This window comes from Equus przewalskii, chromosome 4 (genome assembly GCF_037783145.1).
Source record: "Equus przewalskii isolate Varuska chromosome 4, EquPr2, whole genome shotgun sequence".
NCBI classification, from domain to species: Eukaryota; Metazoa; Chordata; class Mammalia; order Perissodactyla; family Equidae; genus Equus; species Equus przewalskii.
Genome location: NC_091834.1, coordinates 66918767 through 66941936, shown reverse-complemented (window position 1 = coordinate 66941936; position 23170 = coordinate 66918767). Strand labels below are relative to the sequence as shown.

The 23170-nt window shown below is 41.7% G+C and overlaps 1 protein-coding gene across 16 annotated transcripts in view; it reads left to right on the top strand.

Moving 5' to 3' along the window:
* Nucleotides 1–23170, top strand: part of ELMO1 (engulfment and cell motility 1) — a 523658-nt gene that overhangs the window by 8829 nt on the left and 491659 nt on the right. The gene's annotated exons all lie outside the window — the stretch shown is intronic.

The following is a 23170-nucleotide window of genomic DNA, read 5'->3' as shown; positions in this document are numbered from 1 at the left end:
TGTCAACTCTTCGGGAGCAGGGCATTTGAATTGAGCAGAAAGGAAATGCAAAGAATTTTAGGCAAGGAAAAGATGCAATTGGAATTCCATGAGAAATGTAATTCCCAAGGCAACATGGAGGAGGTTAGATGGTACAGCAGGAGGGAAGTGCCAAAGAACGTTGGAAGTTGTCAGCTTCTCAATTCTTTGCCTGCCCAAAGAAACACACCATCAAAGCAGTGTGCTTGTTATGTAAATGCAGCTTGAAAACAGGTCTCTCTGCCACCACTTTCCAGTCTGAGTAGTTGTCCAATCTTCCTCCTTTATGGAGAGAACTTCTGGAGACTCGCCCCCCCTCCCCCAGCCCCGCCACCACCACCACCCCAGTTGGATGAAAACCAGAGGAAAAGGCTATTGAGATTGATGAAAAAATTAAAAGATTAGGTGACTGATTGGATTTGGGAAAAGGGACAGAGTAAGAGTTTTTGAGGTTTAAACCTAAATAAATACATACTTGTTGGCTGAGGGTTAAGTATCTTTTTGATTCTATGGGCTGGTTGACTTGGTGTAAGTAAATTATCTTTCTCAGCCTCAGTTGTCACATCTTCAAATGGAGGTAATGCAAGTTCCTCCTTCTTGGAGTTGCTGGGGTAATTAAACGTAATAATGATTGTAAATTAGGGTACCCCAAAAGCATTGGATTGGATTTGTTCTTCTTATTATTAATTCAGTAGTTCCTATTCAGATTTTTTAATTCAAAAATGCTGCTAAAACATTTAAAGACATACATTTATTATTTCATCTTCTTTAAGTAGCCTAGGGAATTCCTCCTAAAATCTTGACTAGGCTGTTAGTTGTGTTTATGTATTTTTTCTTCAAGAATACGAGAGAGGTGAACTGCTGAAATATAGGTCAGGGAAAATTATGATCGATTGTGAATTAAAAGAACTGAGATAATGAACCGTATTAGCAACTTGGCGTCCTCGAATAAAAGCATGTGCAAATAGATCTCTATCCCTCATTTGTTTAGAACTGACCTGGGATTTTGCTGTTTAATTTTATGATTATTTTACTTTGGGTAGAGAGAATGGAGGTTGCTAACTGGGGCTCTGTCCCTTTCCTTTACTCCAGCTTTCTGAGGGCTCTTTGACTTGTCCAGAGTGGACAGGATCCCAGTGAGAAAACCCCCAGTTAGTGGAGTCCTAGTGGAGGAGTAATGGTAGGAATTTAATTCAGTTGAACTGAGTTTCCTATGCTTTATGTGGCCTGTTAAGGGAGCTCAATGGTTCCAATAACTCTTTGTAAACATCCCTTTTTGAATCATTTGGAACCTTCCAGTAAGTAGGGGACTACTGAAATGTCCTTTGGCAGGTGGGTGGTAGTAAGTGTTAAGTTTTCTTCTTTCATCTGAGCTTATAAAACAGATTAGAAAATACTCTGGAGATAAAAATAGAAAAATAAAAGTAGATGAATATAGTCCTGACGATGGTATAGCTCTGTTGTGCCAGCATAATTAATTGTACCAACTCTCACTTTCAGAAGTGTCTCAGGTTGGACAATTCAGTTAATGGTCACTTAAGTAGATGCCGCCTGTTTCCATTTTTACTCATTCTCTCTGGCTATTGCCATTTGCTTGGGTGCCTTTTCTACTTTATGTTCCTTCAGGAAGGCAGCAAATAGCAGACAGGCTCACCAGCTCATTAAGCAGGAGCTCATGCACCTGTCACTTGGTAATGGCTTTCATGAAGTGGGTTGAAAAAGAATAAACCTCAATATAGACACTAGACTGCCGTGGAGTATGGGTATGCGAGAGAAATGTGACAAATGCAAGCTACTTCTCCAAACTTGTGCTTTGAAAGCAGTATAGTGTCCCCGCCCCACATTACTACAGTCATGAAAGTCACTTATTGAATCATTCTATGCAAATCTTATTTGATACCTGGCAAATTACACACGACCTTCAGTGTAAACTGAAATTTCCAGTCACTTTCTCTTCTCCCAAGTAGGGTGATAAGTATGGACCGTTCAGCTGCTAGATTGTCAGTTGCGTAGCAATGCCTCTTTACTATATATCAAGATTGGTGTGTAACTTTAAATAGGAACCAATGTTAAACAAATGTTTAAAGACCCATAAAAAGATTTATATAGTGAAATACAGATTTACATTAAATCACTAGAGGATTATATCCGTACCGAAATATATACCAGTTTAACAATGAGTCAAACATATTGATTTATCTTGTACCCATTTTACAGATGAGGAAATTTATGTGTCAGAGAGGCTGGCTGTCCAACATCACATAGATCTAAACTGAATGCTCATTTCTGCAGCACACCAAATGCCACACCTTTCTGCTGCCAAGTCTCCATCGATTTGTCAAATACAATTTTGCCTCAGTTGAACCCATTACCTTGGAATGTTGTGTTGAGCGGTCGTGCTACTTGGTGAAGGACGGGGAACAATTTGCTGTGAGAGCCTTGCTTCAGGAGCATGTACGAGAGCACAGTCAGGGCAGCAAACCATTCATTACCTGAGCCAGGGCTGGCTGCCAGCAAGATGGCAGAGAGAAGAGGGCAATAATGGTGGATTCATTTATATCCCGGGAGACATCATTCCACTCTAGTAGATGTTGTGTTGTAATTATTGCTGACTTGTTTAGGGCCATTTTCAAATATGCTACTAAGAATTCTAGCATATGAAAGTGCCATGAAACAGTCTGAGAATCAGCGCCTGGAGCTGAGAATGATAAGACACATGAGGGTGTACAAAAATATAAGAAATCACCATGAAAAGTCCCAGGTCCGTTTTTACTTCAGCATATATCTTTCAGACAATGAACAGGCTTTAGGGTAATTTTTCATAACCAGATCAATGCAAGGCCCAGAGAAATGGCATAATAGCAGTTTTAATGTGGAATTTCACTCTTCTTTCAAAATCCAGGCATTGCATTATAAAAAGTTGGGCTCATCTGTTTGAAATGATAGGTGCGAAAGAAGGGGTCTCGTATCATCTGCAGGGGAGGAGACAATACATAGGACTTTAGTCTTCAGGGTGCTGGAGAGACATCGAAGCCTTTAACTTTTAGGAGAAGGATCAGAGTGTATTTTAAATTCTTTCTTTTTTTTTTTTTTTGAGGAAGGTTAGCCCTGAGCTATCTGCTGCCAATCCTCCTCTTTTCACTGAGGAAGACTGGTCCTGAGCTAACATCTGTGCCCATCTTCCTTTACTTTATACATGTGGGACGCCTGCCACAGCCTGGCGTGCCAAGCAGTGCCATGTCCACACCTGGGATCTGAACCCGCAAACTCCGGGCCACTGAAGCAGAACGTGTGCACTTAACTGCTGCACCACTGGGCCGGCCCCTGTATTTTAAATTCTTGATGGCTACTGTGGGCCTAAATTTTCCTCCAGTGTTTGCTTTGAAATACTCTTTAATTCATTTGTTCATCCACAAATATTTATTAAGCACCTGCTGTGTGCCATGGGTGTGCTGGGTGATACATAAACAAAGGTGAGTCTCTTTCCTAGAGTTTCATGGGCTGCTTAGACTCTAGTGAAGGAAATGTACATTGATCAAAGGATCACACAAATAAATGTGACATTTATACTGTGCCAAGGGCTGTAGGGGAGGGTACTGATGCTGAGAGGGCCTACCGCAGGGATTAATGTAGACCAGGAGGTCTGGGAAGAGGGAGGATGGATTTTACTGGGGAAAGAGGAGTCCTTCCAGATGAGTAGCATGTGTGAAGGTCGTGTGAAGGGTGGACCTGGATGCTGAAGGAACTGAAGAGGAGAGTGTCTTGGGCAGGGAGCACTCCATGCCTGGATTAGCCTTGGGAGGAGGGCTCATGGGATCACAGATCTAGGTCTTTATCAAAAAAGCAGTGGGAAGTCCCTGAGGTGTCTCACCCAAGGGAGGGATGTGATCAGCTTTATGCTTTGCAAAGGTCTTCCTGGCTTCATTGCGTAAATTTTACATCATTTAAAATTGGTCACAATGTGACCGCACTATTACTACTTTTAGAATCTAACAATTTCTAAAAGAATCAATTTAGCCACTAGTGTCTCCTTCAAATTTTAAACAGCAATTTAACTGAGTGATTTAGCATGGATATTACAACCACTTAAGAATGATAAAGTACCGAGTTCTGCGGTTCTCAGACTTCAAAATGCCTAAGAATCGCTGGGGACCCAGAAACTGCATTTTAAGAAGTCCCTCAGGTGATGCTGATGCAAGTGGTCCTGACTCCGCTTTGAGAAGCATCGTCCTAGAGAGTGCTCAGGAGTGAAAAAAGAATTATAAACCTCCCGGTAAAACGTTATCAGGCAGCCAATAGAGGATGGAAGCTCTTTATTGCCTGGCTATCTCGATACTGGAGGGATTTTTCTTCTAGTGCACCTGAAATGGATTCTAAATCCTTTGAGTTTCCTCTAATTTATTTTCTAAACCTTTCACATGCAGCTCTTTTCTCCGATCTGTGGCTTACTCCCTCTGTCTCTGATATTTTACTCTTCATTTTGTCTCCATTTAATAAGAATCTTTTTATATAAGCCCAGAATGAGGTGGTGAGTCAGGGAGGGGGTGGGGAAGCCTGTCCAGATGGGGAGGGAGAGGGGAAGCTGCTCAGTGGATTCTGCTTACTTTGCCTCTGGAGCAGGAGACTGAGCCGCTGTCCAGGGGAGAGACCAGTCCATAGTGACCACAATAGGGAATTGTTTTCAGAGTCCTAAACGGCTAGCCATTCCAGGAGGATTAGTTTGGGTGTCATCTCCTTTAGCTCTTCCATTCTCTGATGCCCTCTTATAGTTCTGCTCAGAAACTGACTGTGAAGGAGAGGGTGGGCTCATGACTGTTCCCCAGTGGGTATATAGCCCAGAATTCCTGCTCAGGTGAAATCAGGTTGAAATCAACATTCAGGGCAAACAGAAAGCAGAAAAAAAGTCACAGAAAAGGCATCAGGCAACTTGGTGGGTGGAGAGAAGAGAGAGTGAAGTGCCCTGGAGCCATGTCTCCCTCTGGTCAACATGACACAACTCAGTGGTCGCCTCCTCTGGGAACCTTCCTTCATTTCCTGGTGTTCCCTTCCTGGACACATCTGTGTCCTCTATGCTGGCATTTATCGTGCTGCTTTACGCTCTGTTTCATGACATTTTTCCCTGAGTAGACGGGAGGTCCCGAAGGCACATGTTCCCAGTGCTGAGCCCATAATAGGTACTCAGCAAATATTTGCAGAAAGAAGCACTATTGTTCGTGTACATGAGCACTCCGTCCTTCCACAGTCCTTTTGGAAGAGCCTGTTAAAGTGGCTTCTTCATCCCTGAGTAAGGGCTATAGTGACGCGCGTTTCAGAGCTGCCTGGCATGTAACTCTCACTGTACTCAGTTTTGCTGAAGACCAGTCCTGTGTGGGGCCACTGTGATCGAGTTGCGGACCAAAACAGTTGTCAGATTTGGGGAGGCAAATGGCCACTGGCTTTGTGATGCCCTAATCCTGTAGTGGCAATGATTACTGCTTTACTGTCATTCCACTGTACCCAATCTACCATGGATGTAATGAACCTTCCAGAGGAGGAAACCAACATTTTGTCATTGTATTACTGTCTGCAGAATTATTTATTCCTTGTGTGTCTACTTATAGTTCTCTCCTAGTCACCAAAATGTCTATAGGGCATAGATCTTAGAAGACCGTAACTTGGAAGAATGTAGAAAACATTTCTTGGCTTAAACCTTTAAATTTCTATCCCCTTTCTGCCTTCATCCACAGTTCAGCCAGCATTGAATCTGGAGAATATGTTTCTCTCTTCCTTCCTCCTCAGTGCCTGTGGCCAACCCGGCATTTGTGACACACACTGGGGGTTGGGATCCTTACCACATATGTGGTTACCCGCATTTCATTTATTACATTCTGAGAGTACCATGGCCTTGATAATTTATGTTTCTAGGCTGTAATTGCACATTATTTTTCTAGCAGCTATCAAGGGTTTGAGCTAGCAATTGAAACTTGATAGATGTCATGTCTCTTCCTTGCTGGAGCGATTTATCCTGATGTTCAAGTGCTGAGCTGAGCTCCTTATTTTTTAAGACAAACAGTGCACACACAGTAAACCCTAAACTGAGGTGTTCTGAGTTCAATCTGGAAGTGGAGCATATTTGGGCCTTTGGAATCCTATTCTCAGACCTTCCACAGCCCCTTTCTCAATCAATAAAATAACTGAACAAGTCCTTGCCTCCCCAGTGTGCAGATTCTGCCAGTTGTTGAGTATGTCTATTCCAATTATGCATTCTGGAGCTGGGGAAATAACCACAGGACGGGTTGGGAGACCCACTGAACCTACCGAGAGATGGATCCGAGCTAAAGCTCCATTGATCACCAGAATTCCATAAGCAGCTACTCTGACTGGTGGGACACCAGTGACATTTGGGTCTCCTGGAATTAGTGTCAGTTCAGAGCCAGTGTCCAGTAATCCCCCAAAGGTCTGATTCTTTCCTTTTCCCCAATGCACAACCCCCCTGGGAAAAGGCTTTAGGTCCCTTTGAGGAAAGGTTGGGAGAAAGATTAACTATAAATTTTTGACAGTATACCAGTCCTTCCTCAAGGAGACTCAGCCTCCCTTTCATTTAAGGAATTCTGGCTTTATAAACTGGTTCAAGTCTGGGAAATGATGGAGGTGCCATGACTCTGTTTTTATGATTCAGGTTAGACTTTGGGTTACTTGGCCTAGAACTTTTCTGCTTCTACAGCTCGAGTAAGAATTTAGTAAGCTTCCTGTCAATTTCACTTCTAGAAACACCATGATTAACTAGCCAACACCATAGGTCTGTGTGAATCTGACTATTCTGATTTGTGCTTTGAATCTGCTCTCTAGATGGTAACCATACCACACTAGAAAGTGCTCAAACGGAGCCCTTGACTGGCTGGAGGCCTGGCCCCGCTTGCTCCCTTAGATGCCACTTTCCTGAGCTGCTTTGGGGGAGCTACAGAGGCAGGATCTCCACAGCTGCCCAGATAGAGGTTGAAATTACTCATCACCTGCTTGCTATGGGCAAATTTATTAGCTCCCATACCTTCCATTTCCTCTTGTATAGATGGAAATGATGCCCACGTGTTGTCATAATAAAATGAAAAATGTTGTTAAGGAACAGAGTTCTTGAGCCCCAGCAGATGTGCAATAGATGTGAAGGATGTATACTTTTTGAACCTCTCCTCCAAAATTGTGTGTTCAAGGCCATCGGTTGGTTGAAGGACTGGAATTAGGAGTCACAAATGGACTCACAGGGCTCAACGTTCCTGACTAGTTTCCTGCACCCTTCAGGTTTGCTAATGACTCTGAAACATCTGCTCAGTTTTAACTTTTGTAGAAAAAAAAATGTCATTTCATTAGAATAGGTTATGTCTACAAAAAATTTCATGGCAATTTCTGTACTTTGCGTTATGACTTAAATTTCAAGTTCACTGTGTTTTCTAGTACCAGAGTTTGATTCCTGGCTCTTATTTTTCTCTCTTTAGAGAAAATAAGGTCTCTGGGACAGATGACCTTCTTAGTACTTCTCTGATCCTTTGGGGTGTCCTGATTGTGAGCCCCATTTGTGGACTTGACTCGTTAACTCATTCTTCAAACACGCAATGTCAGGGAAATGGTGATCCATGGGGAGTGACTGTTCTCTCCAGGAGAGGAGGAGGCAGCGCTGGGCACACTCGTAATACAGTGTGGCTAATGCTCCCCCACTGTGCAGGTAATACAGTGCAGGCACCAACCACTGTTGCTATTGGCCAAAGGAAAGATGGTTATAGCTGGCCAGCTCTGCAGGCTCTGGTGGCCCAGGCATGGAATTCGGGATCAAGAGGGCAGGGTCTTAGTCCTGGGGCCGGCACTGACTGTAATCTGTGCCCCTGTCAATGACCTCTGTTTTCTTAGCTATATAATATGGACAGAGGTGGGGCTAGACATGATGGATGGATCCCAAGTGAAAATCCATGGATCACTCAGTTGTTTCAGAATCATCTCGGCAGTTAAAAAAAATTAGAATCTGAGTCTTCAACACCAGTAATTGTGATTCTAGGTAGGTTCTGGAATCTGTATTTATACAAAGACTTCCTCCTGTAGCTAACTGTGATTTGAAGCCCCTTTTGGGAGGCCCTGGATGACATCTAGTTTCCTCTTCTTCCCTATATCTCAGCTCCTCGTCCTTTACAAACTGATGCCCTCTTAAATGTCTGCTTCAGAAAGCCTTCTTCACCTGTGACTGATTGGCCCTCCACAGAGAATTAGTTCATGCCTCTGTGCAAAAAAACAGAAACAAAACTCATCAATTTGTACTTTATTTACTTTTTGTTTGTTTTTTCTGTCTTTTCTTTTGTTTTGCTGTTTACGTTGCTATCGCCCCTGCTGGCTTGGGAGCTCCTGGATATAATGATGATACCACATTCATCTTTGCATCTTCTGTGCCCTGCCCGCTGCCTGGAATGTAGAATATGCCAAATGGGATTTTCAAAGATGGCAAGATGGGAGACGGGTGAAACGGAAGATCGGCTCTTCTCTTTGCCTGTTAGCACTTCTAGGAAAGATTTAAGAGATGTTTCAGACAAATTGCTGCAACATATTTGGGATTGCCCATTGAGTTGCTTAATCTGTGCCAGCCCCTTCCTCCCAGATATTCGACTGCTACAGAGGTAACTGTGTTCTATCCATTAGACCCCCAGGATGGACTTGGCATCACTGAGAGAAATAGGAAGAAGAAGACAAGTGGGAAACTGACAGTTTAAACTCAGGTGTTTTGCAAATACAAGCACTTCCAAAATGTCATTTGACATTCCCCTCTCTATACCTCCTCCCTTCCCCAATTGAAAAAGACAACCAACAGTATGTGTGCCCCAGTCTTCCTGTGGACGGAATCGAGTCACACTGAGAAAAGGAAAGTTGATTTCCTGGTTGCCCTCCCACTCACAGAGTTCTGGGTGGCGCCATCCCACACTATTTGCATCACCGAGCTACACATGCTGCCAAGGCTGCATCTTAAATTTAAACACATTCAGAGGAGGATAAAGAAAGCCTGAGGAAAAATGGTAACACTTTGCCATAAGAGGTGCGTAAGCACTGTACATCGTATGTTTTACTTCTGCTTTTGGGTTAAGCACAGAACATTAGTTGAAAAGGAAGAAGCTCATTTTCTGAGCAGCAATTAATTTGTGTACTCCTCTCCTTTCATCTGTTGAGTCTTTGAATTTTTAAGAACATGAAAACTGAAAAACATTTCCTAGGGGTCTTTCCAATGCGCCTTCCATTTGTTTTTTTGATCTTTAGGCTACATATTGACTTGAAAAAGAACCAGTGTTATAAAAAGAAATGTCATCACAAGGTTCTGGTTCCTGATTGTCATTCAAGTGACACAGAGCGACAGGCCTCTAAGCACATACACTGTTATTCACTGGTTCTACCCAATCCCCAAGTGGAGTAGACTGTTTCATTTAGTCAAGACGGCTAAGAAGCAACATAACTGGATTCATTAGCCTGAGATCTGAAAGCTCCTCTGAAGAGTTATTTTTGTATTCATACAATTTTAATATTTGGGGACAGGTTGTACCATTTTCCGGGTGCCAAAAGTGATCACTCAATTTTTTAATAGGTACTGTTTTAGCTTCAAAAATATTTTATTTTTTATGGTCTGCTTTGTGTCTTTGACCCAGTTGTCTTTTCTCTGGGATGTGTGTCCTAAAAGGATGAGGTTTGTGATATTAACAATACCTGGAATATTAATTCCTTTCAAATGAAGTCACTGTCCCTGTCCTCTTCCAATACACACACACCCACACACACTCACACATGCCCCTTCCCAAACATGCATCCTTCATTTGATAAAAACCCTTTGCAGTACATACGGGGAAAATGTATTTCTCTCCCCTTTTCAGCAGGAGGCCTGTATATACAGAGGCCTGTAGCACACAGCTGGAGAATCTAAGGCCTCCGAACTGTCAGACCTGGGCACTACTGTCTCTATTACTCCTCTTAGTAGGAATTTCATGCTCATGGTCGATGTGCCATAAAGGAGGGACCACAGGCCTTGCAGAAATGAGAAAGCACGCCATTCACAGAAGTGAGCTGTCAGCAACCATCTCCTCTAACTATAATTTGCTACAGCCTGGAAATGAATAAGTGACAACTATTAGAAGGGCTTTAGAATAATTGCAGTTAAAAGCGAAGAAAGATACTATAGACTGCCACTTATACTTGTTTCTGCTCATGAAAGGGCTGAATGTCTAGGGTCCATAAAATGTTTACCAAATAGTATCCTTGGTCATTTTATTTATGAGTAGTCTACAATATTCTTTATGTTTTTTGCCATCGCATAGTGGCTTTGGTTTTGCTGACATCTGAAGGAGAGTGATGTTACATTGGAGTGAGCTATGACGCATTTTCAGAGTTGGTCAGTGCCAACCCAGGGTGAGGTGACTGGGGGTCATTTCATCTGAGGTGTCAGAGTCCCCCACCATGTGCTTTTCCTGGGGGGCTAGGGGTTGGGGCAGGTGCTCTTGTTCTTGGCTGGCTGCCATCATCACTGTTATGTGCTTTTTGTGAATTTTAGTTTTAGAATTTGATAAAGTCTTAGCCCAAAATGTATCAAAAATGTCTCCCCACCTATTAGCTAATGTAGCACATCCTAGAGATGTCATTTTATTTTGCAAATTGAACTGCAGAACAGTTGTCCATTTTGGCAAACAATTTTGTTCCGAATAAGTACACACATTAATTTGCTTGACAGGGGAAAAGAGTTGAAATATCTGAACTTGAGAGAGAATTCTAAATGCCATTCTTGCTTTGGAAAGTCAGAGTCAACTTCATGCCTTTTGTCATCTCCGATTGCTAGCTTTTAAATGATTTGAATCTAGTTTCTGAAAATGACCCTTTGATGGTCTGAACCACGCTACTTCCTTAGGAGCACTGGGTTAGTGTTTACAAATGGTAGTTGGTGAATTTTCAGGAGAGAAGATATAGAATCTTTTATTGAAAGGATCTTGGACATCCTGAGTTAACGTTTCCCAGTGTATAGTGTTGAAGATGAATTAGATATTAATGCCGGCTTTTAAAATATATTTAAATAATTATTTATTCATTTTAATGTATAATCAAAAAAGTATGATAAGCACGTCAAACCTAGGATTTCACAGGTTTTCTTGCTCAGGATGAGACTAAGGTGAAATAATCTCAAGAGAAATATTGAGTACAATAGGGCTAGAAGATGGTCTTGGAGGAACTAGAGTTTGGGAAACGCTGATGTAATCAAAGCCTTGCTTTGCCTGTGGTGAGGCCAGACAGGGACCAACTTGCCAAAGTCTGCTGGTGGCGACCTTGACACTGGAATCCAAACAAAGCACTTTACATTTGTGAATAATGACATGGACAGCTCACCATTATCCAGTGTCTACTGCGTGTGAGGCAAAGTGATTATGTATGTCAACTCATTTGATTCTCACTACAGTCCTTTAACTACCATTAATATTCTTATTTTATAGATAAGAAAACTCAAAGTTTAGAGAGGGTGAGTCACTTCCCCAAGTGCCTAGAGCCAGAAAGAGGCAGAGCTGAACAGAAGGATGGACCGCACATCAGCTGATCTTAGGTCAATGAGAATAGTCAACATCAAAGAAGACCTTGAAGAAGCGATCCTTTTGTTAGGAGATTTAAAGGCCTGAGGAGCAAATAGTTATTGAGGGCTTCAAAAGTGTGCTGAACTGCTAGGCACCAGGGACCCAGAGACTTGCCTGGAGACTTTTGAATCAAGGGTTTTGTAGCCTTCTTGGATTGGGAGGCTCTCATAGGACTTTCCTGGGGAGATTCTCTTTTATGTATTAGCGTGTTAAACGCTGGGAAGCCTGCAGTCAGAAATCTGTTTTCTTCTATAATGTTGATGGTTTTCAAACGCAGTTAACCACAGGTTCCCTTTTTTTCCAATGAAACCTAGTACATTTTTCAGAACTATGGAGTTCCTGTTTAGGGCCCAAGCTAATCCTTTTAACTCATTTTACACATGAGAAATCTGAGGTCCATGATGACTTGGTCAAGGCTGAAACTAGTTGGCAGAGTTTGTGTCATTCATTTATTCATTCAACAGGTGTATACCCAGTGCTCCCCATGGCCCAGACATTCTAGGTACTTGGGGGTATAGCAGTGAACAAATGCACAAAACAGAGATGTAAGAAGACATATCAGTAATTTTAGATAACAGTAAATTTATGAAAATTGGAAATCCTTACTTTTTCTGAATCTTCTCAAGATAGAAGGCATGCCTTTTTCATTTTTGTTTTCCCAATTTCTAGCACAGGGCAGGAATGCACATTTAATAATTATTTGTTGAGTAAATGAATGAGTTGTTGCTGATTTGGGGTCCTTCTTATTCTATAACAAAACAGTTAATTAAAAAAAATAATTACTGTTAGTTTTGGTGTGTTCTACTCTTTGGGAAGTTAAAAACAAAATGTTCCAGGAGGTCCCAGATTGATGTAGGTGTATTGGTCACCCCAGCTAAGAAGCCCAGTTCCAAACAGCGTTGACCTTAGACAGTCATTAGAAGACAGATTATTTATGAAAGAAGTTATGTTTGAAAATCATCTCTATAGGTTTCTCAGCTTTGCTAAATTGTTTCATTGGCTAGAATTTTCAGATCACATCTGTTTTTATTCCTGGGCTTTTGGCCATGTTGTTAAAGTGCCAGAATCTCTAAGGCTTCACCCAAATTGCTACAATCGACAGATTCCTGAGGAGTCTATAGTTTGTTCAGATACAACAGAGGTGGGACATAGAATCTTATCCGATGGCCAGTCCTTCGTAGCTTGAATTAGGGGAAACTACTTGTGGGTACTGGGCAATCTATCCACCTGGCTACTTTCTGAACTCCTGATTACACTGTGGCCTTCGAAATCTCTGCTCACAAATACTGAAAAGGACTAATGGAAGGATGCAGAGTTTTCTTTGCTTTATATGTTTCAAGCATACAAAAAATGGCTGAGGTTAGTGCAGTACAGGGGGGTCTATGAGTCCACTGGACTAGAGGTTCTGAGCTGCCTAGGTGGTCAACGCTAGTAGGAGAGATCAAGAAGGTCAACAAAGCAAATGACTTTTCCACTTGCATATCTCCTTCTCTAAGGAATTCGTGACTGAGGAAGACCATTCTGCTGTGGAGGAAATGACAATCTGACCCTGGCATGCTCATGGCTCTTTACCATGTGCTTTGTTGTCCTGAGAAAGGGGAAATGTCACGCTGGACCTTGCTCTACATTCTTTTGCCTCTGAGGATCCCTCACCCGTGAGGTCCACGGGTTGCCACCCAGCATAGCTCTCAGAAAGCACTCACCCAACACTCCATCTCAAGCAGATCGTTTGGTTTAGCAGAGAGATGTCCTCAGTTTCAGAGGGGGTATTTTAGTGATTAGAAATGCAGCCTCTCTAGTAGAGGGTACTTATAATTTAAGAGAAGAGAAAGGGAAATGAATCTGATGTCATTTCTCAAATTCATTTCTAAGTTTTTCATGGAAATCAAATTTTCTTCAAGAGAGTATTTCCCCGAGAAGGAATTGTTTATTTAGGTCTATGTGACTTCATGGATCACAAAAAAGTCAGACAAAGAAGCAAAGAAATACTTATATAGAAAGGTTAGGAATAAGGATAGATGTTTGAGAAATAAAATAAAATAAAATGAAAAGCTGCTAGTTTTATTTAGCCTCAGAAGTGAAAGCAGAGCTTTTAGGGGTTAAGAGACATAGGCGTAATCATATCTGTAGGAGTTTACTGTAGGCCACAAGAGGAATATCTGACTACAAAGAGTGGTGAAATAATGACATATGTTATTATTATAATTTTTTATTTAAAAAATATTTTTGGTGAAGAAGATTGACCTTGAGCTAACATCTGTTGCCAATCTTCCTCTTTTTGCCTGAGGAAGATTGTCCCTGAGCTAACATCCATGCCAATCTTCCTCTATTTTCTATGTGGGATGCTGCCACAGCATGGCTTGATGAGCAGTGTGTAGGTCTGCACCTGGGATCCAAACCTGTGAACCCCGGGCTGCTGAAGTAGAGCATGCAAACTTAATGACCACACCACCAGGCCAGCCCCTAATGATGTATGTTATTGAAGAGAAGTGATGGACTCTTTTCCTTTCCATATTTTTAGGAGATAAACTGTCATGTGGAAGACATTGTTATGGGGCAAAGAGCATGATAGCTGGAGCCTGAAAGAGCCAGGCCTGAATCCCACCTTCTCCATTTAGTAGATATGAGAATTTAAGCAAGTTATGTGGTGTTTTTGAATCTCAGTTTCCTCGTCTGTAATAATATAGACCTCTAGAGGATGCTACGTATTGCTCAGCAGGCCTGGCACATGGGAAGTGCTCAATAAATGGTAGCTTTTGTTATGAACTATAAACAGAAAAGGATCTAAATGGCACCCACTACACCTGGAGGAGAGCTCCCAAAAGCCCTCTGGGGATGCTTTCAGACCGTGTAACTTGATTTAGTATGGCATCATGTATGTCTGGGTTGTTTTTATTTCTGAAGAAGTCTTAGAGTGCATCATTACTAGAACATGTTTTGGAGGTTTTACACTCAGATAACTAATTCTAAAACCCTTTTCTTAAATAGGAAGGCGAGTGTTCCTTGCTTCATATGTCTATTGTACACCTGTTGAAGCATTTTAAAATCCACCAAAACATTTAAAATCATGAAAGCCAAATGCCTCATGACTAAACAAAATTCCCTAAAAGTGTTATGTATTCCTGCCAAAAGCTGAATCCTCTAAAAAAGACAGGAAGACCACATGAGCTTCTCTGTTAATGCTGTTGATGTGTTGAGACTTGAACCGGGTCCCTTAGACCAAAAGGAAGCACAGATTTTTTTTGGAGGAAACAATCTGATGAATTAGGCCAGTTGCATCCAACATCTTGGCCAGAAAGATGTAAATTCTTTGTCTAAATTCACAGACATAAGATACTTTCAAGACTGGAAAGGACTGATAAATAATGCAAACTCATTTCCTCACTGAATTTCTCTCTCTGGATGGTAGTTATGTAACTGGTAATCAATAAAGATTGTTTGCTTGCTTTGTGAAATTGTTTCAAATTGGGATAAGGTTGAGTGTGTTGTGTTGAAATGGAGCAAAGCTAATTTTCTCATGCTGGGATCGTCTTTAATCTTATTAGCCTGATTTTCTAACCATTAGAGCTAACTAGTCAGACTAGGCCACACATACCAGTTGTACAATGCCATTGCATTGGGAACTGCATTCTTCAAAGGTCATCATTTGTATGGACATGGAGGCACCTCCTGTCTGCATTTTGGGAGCATAAGTTGGCTCTCTGGTTTCCCTCAGGTCAAATACATCACTGCCCATCACTTTTGGCTGCAGCTCCTTGGCATTATATCCCAGAACATTTGTAAACTCCAAGCACAGGGGCCAGTGTTGGCCAATGAACGTGATTAATTAACCCCCTGGCCAGCCCTGTCCTGCTACTAGTTATGAGGCATGGCTCCTCCATCCCTGCCTGTTGGAAGAACGTTCAGAAGGACCTATTGCAACTCCAAGTTTTGAAAAAGCCTTTAATTTTCCATACTTTCCTATTGCAGCTTCATCTGTTTGCTGCATATTCAACTGCGAAGAAGCCAGGGTTGAATTGAGATGATAGTTTCAGAACAGTCTGGAGTTTAGAAGATGTGATTATATTAGAGAATGTCCAGCCTTGAGCTTGCTCAGCTTTGAAATCTGGAGGACTCTCCTCACTGGGAAAGATTTATGGCATCTGGGAGGAGACCATTGTGATCCAAATGAACTGTGATATTTTGATAAGATGCTTGAGGAGTTTGCTGGATACAGAGCAGAGGAGGTTTCTGAAGGGTGCAAGCAATCTTGAGCGCTCTTGGCTGATAATTGTGTGTGTACTAGGAGATCAGAAAATATGTGGTGGGCAAGGTAGAAAGAGTTGAGTTGGCTTAAATAAGGAAATAGGGGGAAAAAAGCTACTTGAGAGAGAACTTGGCTTATATTTGGTGTTTGTGTCTGTTTTTCTCTTGAAATGGGCTGATGTGTTGGCAAGAAGCTTCTGGCTGTTGTCAGGGATATGAACATCTGTGCTCCTTTGCAGAATACTCAGGATTCTAAAGTGTTTGGTGGAAACTGTGTAACTGCCACTCACTCTGTCTCCTCATTAAGGAGTTAAGCCTCTATGGCTCAGAGTGTACTTTTAAAAGGAAGACGTGGCTTTTGGCTCTGGGCTTTTCTTTTGCATACCACATAGCAGAAGCGATTTTCCAGCAATGAAATCTAAGGCTGTCAGATACAAGTGTGCATACTTGGGGCAAATCAGCTTTGCTTGCTGGGTTGGAAATAAGAATGAAAAACACCAAGTTAGCAAGGTAATTGTGACACAGGCATGCAAAGAGAGCCATCAAGAGGTGTGGCAAATTCTTTGAAGAAGCTTTTGCTTTAGTCACCTTAGTTAATGCTAAATGCTGATATGATGACCCCAAAATATCAGTGACAACACAATAAGCGTATAATTTTTGATCACTTCGAAGTCCAGTGCTGTTCAGTGGGGTGGCGCTGGGTGTCAACATCTAGCCAGCACATTACCCATCTTCACCCTGTCTTCCTTTAGCAAGAACTCAGTCATAGGTGACGCCAAGTGCAGAGTAGACTGGGAAATGTAGTTCAATGGTGTACTTGTGGAAAATGCAATTGGTTCATTGAACATAGAGCATCTTCTCTGCCACAGCCCTAAATTTTCTTCCTTAACAGTTATACATCCTGGTTTTGTGAGGCCTTAGGCAAGTTTGGGGCTTGCTATAGAAAATAAGACAAAATTTGGTGCAAAAGTGAATATTTATTTAGAATGAGATTGGGAAGGGCTCAATCAAGTGAGAGGCTCTACAGATTAAGTTTCCATAGTGTCATAGTAAATGTATCTCTGTTCCTGAATGTTCAAATATAAAATGTGTTTTTCCCTTACTTGCAACCTAATCAAACTGTCCTTGCTCTGTGTCCCTGTGGAGCGCTTAGTGCTGGCAAGGATATGCCAGGTCAGCTCCCTCATACTGCCCTGCAGAGTGGAAATTGCTCCAGCCTTTCTGTGGAGCCATTTGGCTCTCCGTGCTGAGAGCCTGTCATGAGCTTTGACTCACTGGTCTTACCTCTCGGCTTCTGTGAGTCAGAGAGAGGCTGAGGGCCTGGGGATGGAGGCAGATCCCGGGTGACTGGAACCCAGCCACTATTTACTCCTCGTTCCTTAACTTTTCCAAACTGAAAACTGCCCCCATTTATAAAATCGGCAGAAACACAGCATATAACTCAGTGTTGGTGTCAAGGTTAGTTGGGATAATGCATTAAAAGTGCTTAGGATTGTGCCTGGAACTGAGTAAGAGCTTAATACATGTTGTCTATTTTTTATTATCATTCATATTAGGCAAGATTTATATTTGAAGATGTTCAATTTGCATTAGTCATATGTAAAAAAATGAAAACATTCTAATTGCCCACGACAGGCAAATGGTTGAATTATGTCTCCGTACAATGCACTATTACAGTAATTACAAATGATGATAAAGTATTTTATGCAAGAGAAAATGCATATAACATAATAAGTGAAAACAGGATGATATGAAACAGTATAACCCAAATTATGAAAATAATGAGTAAGTTAAAAAACACTGAAATTATGAAAACGTTAGCGTTGGTCATCTCTGAATGATAGACACATGACCAAACTTTATTCTCTTTATAGTTTTCTGCATCTTGCAAATTGTATATAACTATTTAGGTAATGATATTACTAACCCTCCCTTATTAATAGCAGTATAGCAGCCTTAAATTTGCCTAATATTTTACTCTTTCCACCAAAGTCCTATCACATTACATATAATCTTCACAACAAATCTGAGAACAAAGAAAAAAACTTACATCTTTAATGGAAAACAACTAAAACAAACCCACCCAATCACTAAAGACTTTGAATTTATTGAAATTTCCACATAGCGCAGTCCCAGAAACCTCCCTCGCCTGCCTCATGTTCCCCTAATTAATTCTGCTCTTCACCAAGCACTGTAACAAAGGTAAAAATACTACTCTCTTCTCAATTAATATGATTTTCTAATTACAAGTATTTTAGATTTTTAATTACAAGTATTTTAACAGTATTGGTTTGGATTATTTTTTCGTAGAAGTTCTAGAATAGAGCTTGGAACCCTAGTCTTGTTTTACCAGAAAATGCTTCCTGCATTTCGGCCAAGGAGTTGAGAAATCCACTTTGGGTCGGAACCTGCTTGCTTCCTGAACAGCCGTCTCTGTGCTCCCCATCCCATCGTCTCTGTGCTCCCCATCCCGCCTTCCCCTGCAGGTCTTTTAGCCCTCGGGGCTGAGGGGTGGGGTGCTGGAGGAGTCTGTAGGACCATGGGGACTAACACCTTCTAATCAATCAGATCACCGTCGATGCTCTTCTGTCCTGGCTGACTGGTGTTCTCTACCTATCTTCTGTCTTGTTCCAAGTGCCAGAATCCTTGCCAGAGTAACCCACTGAGAGCTTGGCTTCCGGCTCATACCACTCCCTCCTTCCTGCCTTACTGGCTTTCTATGAAGAAGCTGAAGTTTGCCTCCCACCCCCAGCCTGGTGACTGACACGTCCTTATAAGACCTGCGTGAAGACTTCCCTGATTGTGACTGCCTGCCTGTACCTAGGAAAACTGTGTGTTCCTAGGTTCGCCCTCTCCACACTTGGCCCTGCCTGATTCTTCTTCTTCCAAGTCTGACCTGCAGATGCTGACTCTATCACTGGAGCTGACTCTAACCCATCCTTGGCATTGATATTCAGCAGGGACAGAGTTCTGCTGCTGCAGCGCGCTCCTTTCCAGCTACCAAAGTGGCCTCTTTCCTTGCTTGAAGCCTTCCTCACCCCTGAGGCCCGGGCAGATCCAATTCCAGGTTCTGGAATCTCCCATGGGCCTTACCTCATCGCAGTTAACTGGGCCAGGTCACCAGATACTGTGCTTTGAAAAGACAATCTGCTTTTGAGTTGCTAACTGCTTGGAGGACAGTGGTGTTACAGGCTGCTGTAGGGGCTGGAAGCTGGGGGAGGGATGACTTGTGCTGGCCTAGAAAATTCTTAGGGGTAGAATACTCTTATTTCAACTTTGATAAAAAGTGCAATTTAAGACAGTTCAAAATATTTTGCACTTTTTACCTGTAACAGTGTCAAGTCCATAAAATAATATGGAATGGAAGTTTTAGTTTCTCCCCTTTAAAAGACAGTTCAAGTTAAGTGGCAAGTGTGGTTAGGAAAAAGGTGCTTGACCACAACCTGAACTGCTGTGTTACATTCCTGGGGCTGCCATAACAAATCACAACCAACTGGGTGGCTTAAAGTGACAGAAACTTGTTCTCTCACAATTCTGGATGCTAGGTGTGAAAAATCAAAGTGTTGGCCGGGCCTTGCTCCCCTGGAAGTCTCTAGGAGAGAATCCTTCCTTGGCTCTCCCAGCTTCTGGTAGCTCCAGGCATTCCTTGGCTTGTGCATCATAACTGCTGTCTCTACCTCCATCTGCACATGGCTGTCTTTTCCTTGTGTGTCTCTGTCTTTGTGTGGCATTTTCCTCTTTTAAGGACACCAGTCATAGTGGATTAGAGCTCACCCTAAGGACCTCATCTTAACCCGATTACATCTGCAAAGACCCTATTTCCAAGTCAGGTCACATTCATGGATACTGGGGGTTAGGACTTCTATATAACTTTTTGGGAGACACAATTCAACCCGTAACAGCTGCCTATGATCCAGTCCTGCTGGACCCACTTCTGTGGTGTGGCCACCAGCAAGACTGCTTTGCCTTAGTTTCCTTGGCTGTAAAGTGGAGATAATAATAGTGCCATCTATAGGATTGTGGTGAGAATTAAATGAGATAATGCTTGGAATAATATCTGGCTTCTAGAAAGTGCTCAGCAGGGGTTGGGTTAGCTTTTATGGTCAGGCACTTCCAGTCCTTTGATTTCACAAGCTAGTTCATGGAGAAGCTGTGGAAGTGAATGAGCCACAGGCAAGGCAACATTAAGGCGAAGAGGTTAACTCTTTCCATGCTGTGACGCATGGGACTCATCTGCTCACAAATTTAGCTTCCCAGGTTGTTGTCAGCACTAATTTTGCTCAAGTATTTGCTTGGATTGAAATCTTCTGTGCTGCTCTTTAAAGTGAATCCAAAGCAATTCCTTCGGGCAAGTTCTAGAGAATCTGGGCCTCTGCCTGAATGTGTCTGTCCTTTCAGGGTCGTCCTGTGAGACCTGTGGCTTGTGCGTCTCTCCACGCCACGGCGCAGTTCACATCGTGGTCTGTGTGAATGATGCTGCTGCCAGGATTCCAGGGGGCGCGGCCGGGGCCACTGTGTGCGGTGGCCGCAGGTCCTTTCCGGGGTTACGTGAGGCTGAGGAGTAGCAAAGTCAAGGTGTGAAACTTGAACCATATTCTACTGGCTTAATTATTCAGTGGAAATGGGATTCCCAAGATTCTAAACCACAGTCAATAGCTTTGGAGAATATAAGTGTAACTGTATCACTATCAAGGTAAAACCTAAGAGTCGACTCCACTTCAACTGCTTTTTTCCTGCCTGCTTCATCTTCATCTTTCTGACTTTTGTGTCATCAGTTTTACACTGGGTAGCACATCTGACTTAGGACATGGGTGCAGCAATTCGAAGGCCTAAATAAAGCTTAGCTTTAGATTGAAGTCCAATAAAGGAATAGTCTATAGTTAGGTCATTTATTTCTGTTACAAGTCAGTGGCAAATCTGAAAATACAGGCTTGAATTTGCATGCTCATTTAGTGTTGCTGACCCTCTGAAATGCTGGTTATTAAAGAGATTGTAGATTTTATTATGGAATATATTTTGAACTTAGTTTATATGTGGTCTATTGATGTTCTGGGGATTCTGTTCTAAGACGTGTTGAAGAGGTGCTCTAGCTTTTTGGTTTATGAGTTGTTGAGGTGCTATTTATTTTTAATATACTCCGCTTTTTCTTCTTCCCAAAGCAAATAGTTGAGAATTAATGTTTAACTTTAAGTGTGATCCATTTACTTTATATTGAAAGTTATTACTTTAATTCACGTTTCTTTTCCCTTTAAGCTCTGATGTATCTTTAGAAAGATAAACCTTTTTGTGTATCTTTTTGTATGTTAATTATTTTCCTTTTCAGTGGTAATTATTACAACCACAGCAGTGAACATTAGTGCATACTTGTTATGTGCCAGGCATTGTGCTAACTTCTTTAGATAGATTATTATTATTATTATTTAATTTTTATATCAATACTAGACTTTTAAGTAGTGCCCGTTAGTTTATAATGAGGATCTCAGGACTGAGGAAACAAATTTGCCAAGAGTGCAGGTTTGTAAGTGGTGGAACCACGGTTTGAACCCAGATATTCTGACTCAGGATCCCAAGCTCCTCAACTCTACACTCTTGATACTGCAAATACAGGCGAATCTTTGCATTCGAGGAGAGAACTGTGAGGCAAAATAGAACTTTTCAGTGATTCGAAAGCCCTCTGCATTTTCCTGTAATGTGAATTTTGGGCCAGTGGATTGATTCACTTTGCTTAATCTGTTTTGTTCAGGTTGGTATCCTGCTAATTTGCACAGGCAGTAGCTGAAAGGAGTGAGAGATATCCCAATAGGGCTCGGGGTTGCAAGAAAAATTAGCATGGAATTGAATTCACAGGCTTCATACATAGATAACCTTGAGAACTGACTCAGTTGTTATCAAGATGAAAACTATGGTCTAAAGTATGTGTTTCAGAACATAGGCTGTCACTTAGTTTTGTGTAATAAATAATACCAAGGTCAAATCAACTCAGGTAACTGGTTTAAAAAGTTAAATAGGTTTTTTTTTTTAATTTCAGAAATTTCTGAAGTCTTTAATATATGCTACGGGCATTGCAATTTTCAAGAGAAAATAAACAAACAAAAGGAATATTAGGTGTTTTTGGAATGTACCTGACAATTGTTTGCTTGTTTACTCTTATTTTGTTCTGGCTGGAAAGGTTTGTTGTAATGTACCCAGGATGTGTTGTTTTAGATTTTTCCAGTGTTAACAATTAGGATCACATTGATTGTAAGTAACAGAAGACCCAGTGCTGAGTGGTTTAAACAATAAAAGCTTATACAAGTGAAAAAGTTAGAAGTATAGTGAGCTTTAGAATTAATTAGTTTGATTCAGCCATCATGGGTTATTCAGGGTTTGGTTTCTTTTGATTTTTCTCTCTGCTGGAATTGAACTTTGGAACTGGGCATGGGGCACATTCCCCAGCAAATGAACAAGGTGGCTACCCAAGAATGCCAGAAAAAAATCTGATCACTTTTAGGATGAGGGAATGGGAGCCTGGATGCTTGAAAGGGAGCCAACAGCCATCTACCATGGCCAGTGACCCAGATGTGCCTAACTTAGATCAATGAAGATGTTTTCCCCTCTCTTCTCTGCCTTTATGTGTTGATATTCTATGTGTAGTAAATGGATATTTTTGGTGAATATTTCTATGTTACTTTAAACACAGAACAATTCCCCGCAGGCTACTTAGAGGTCCCATTCTTCATATTTCAGTTTCCCGTATAGCAACCCCACAGACCTGATAAGCTATTAGTGTTGGCTGCTAACATCCAAAAATTTTTTTTAGCGAAATGGACGCCATAGTGACATTCTATCCATTCATTACTCTATGGTTCATATTTACACTTAATGTCATTTTGATATGAAACTACCCCAGTGGATATAAATTGACTTCTCTCAATTTACCTTTTCACATTACTACTTGCAGGTTTTCCCCTCAGTTCTCAGACAAGCGCTGGAGGGTGGTTTACTGAATGACAGGCTGGGACTTTAGATAAAAGAGAAACCCAGGAAAAAGAGAACCAAGGACTCTAAGTTTGCGTGTCACAGGGACGCTCATTTTTGGCCATGCAGATTTCTTCTGAGAACTAAGAAACGCCTTCAAACAACTTGGTTTCTTTGGAGGTTGCCCCATATGCTGTGTTACACCGACTGGTATTTCCTTCTTTATTCAGTAAATTGACCGAATGCCCCCTATGTGCAAGATATTTTGTGCGGATTCTACGTTGATGGAGAATTTCTTTAGAAACACAGCCTTTCTGATCTTCCTTTCTGGTCAGGGAAATGAG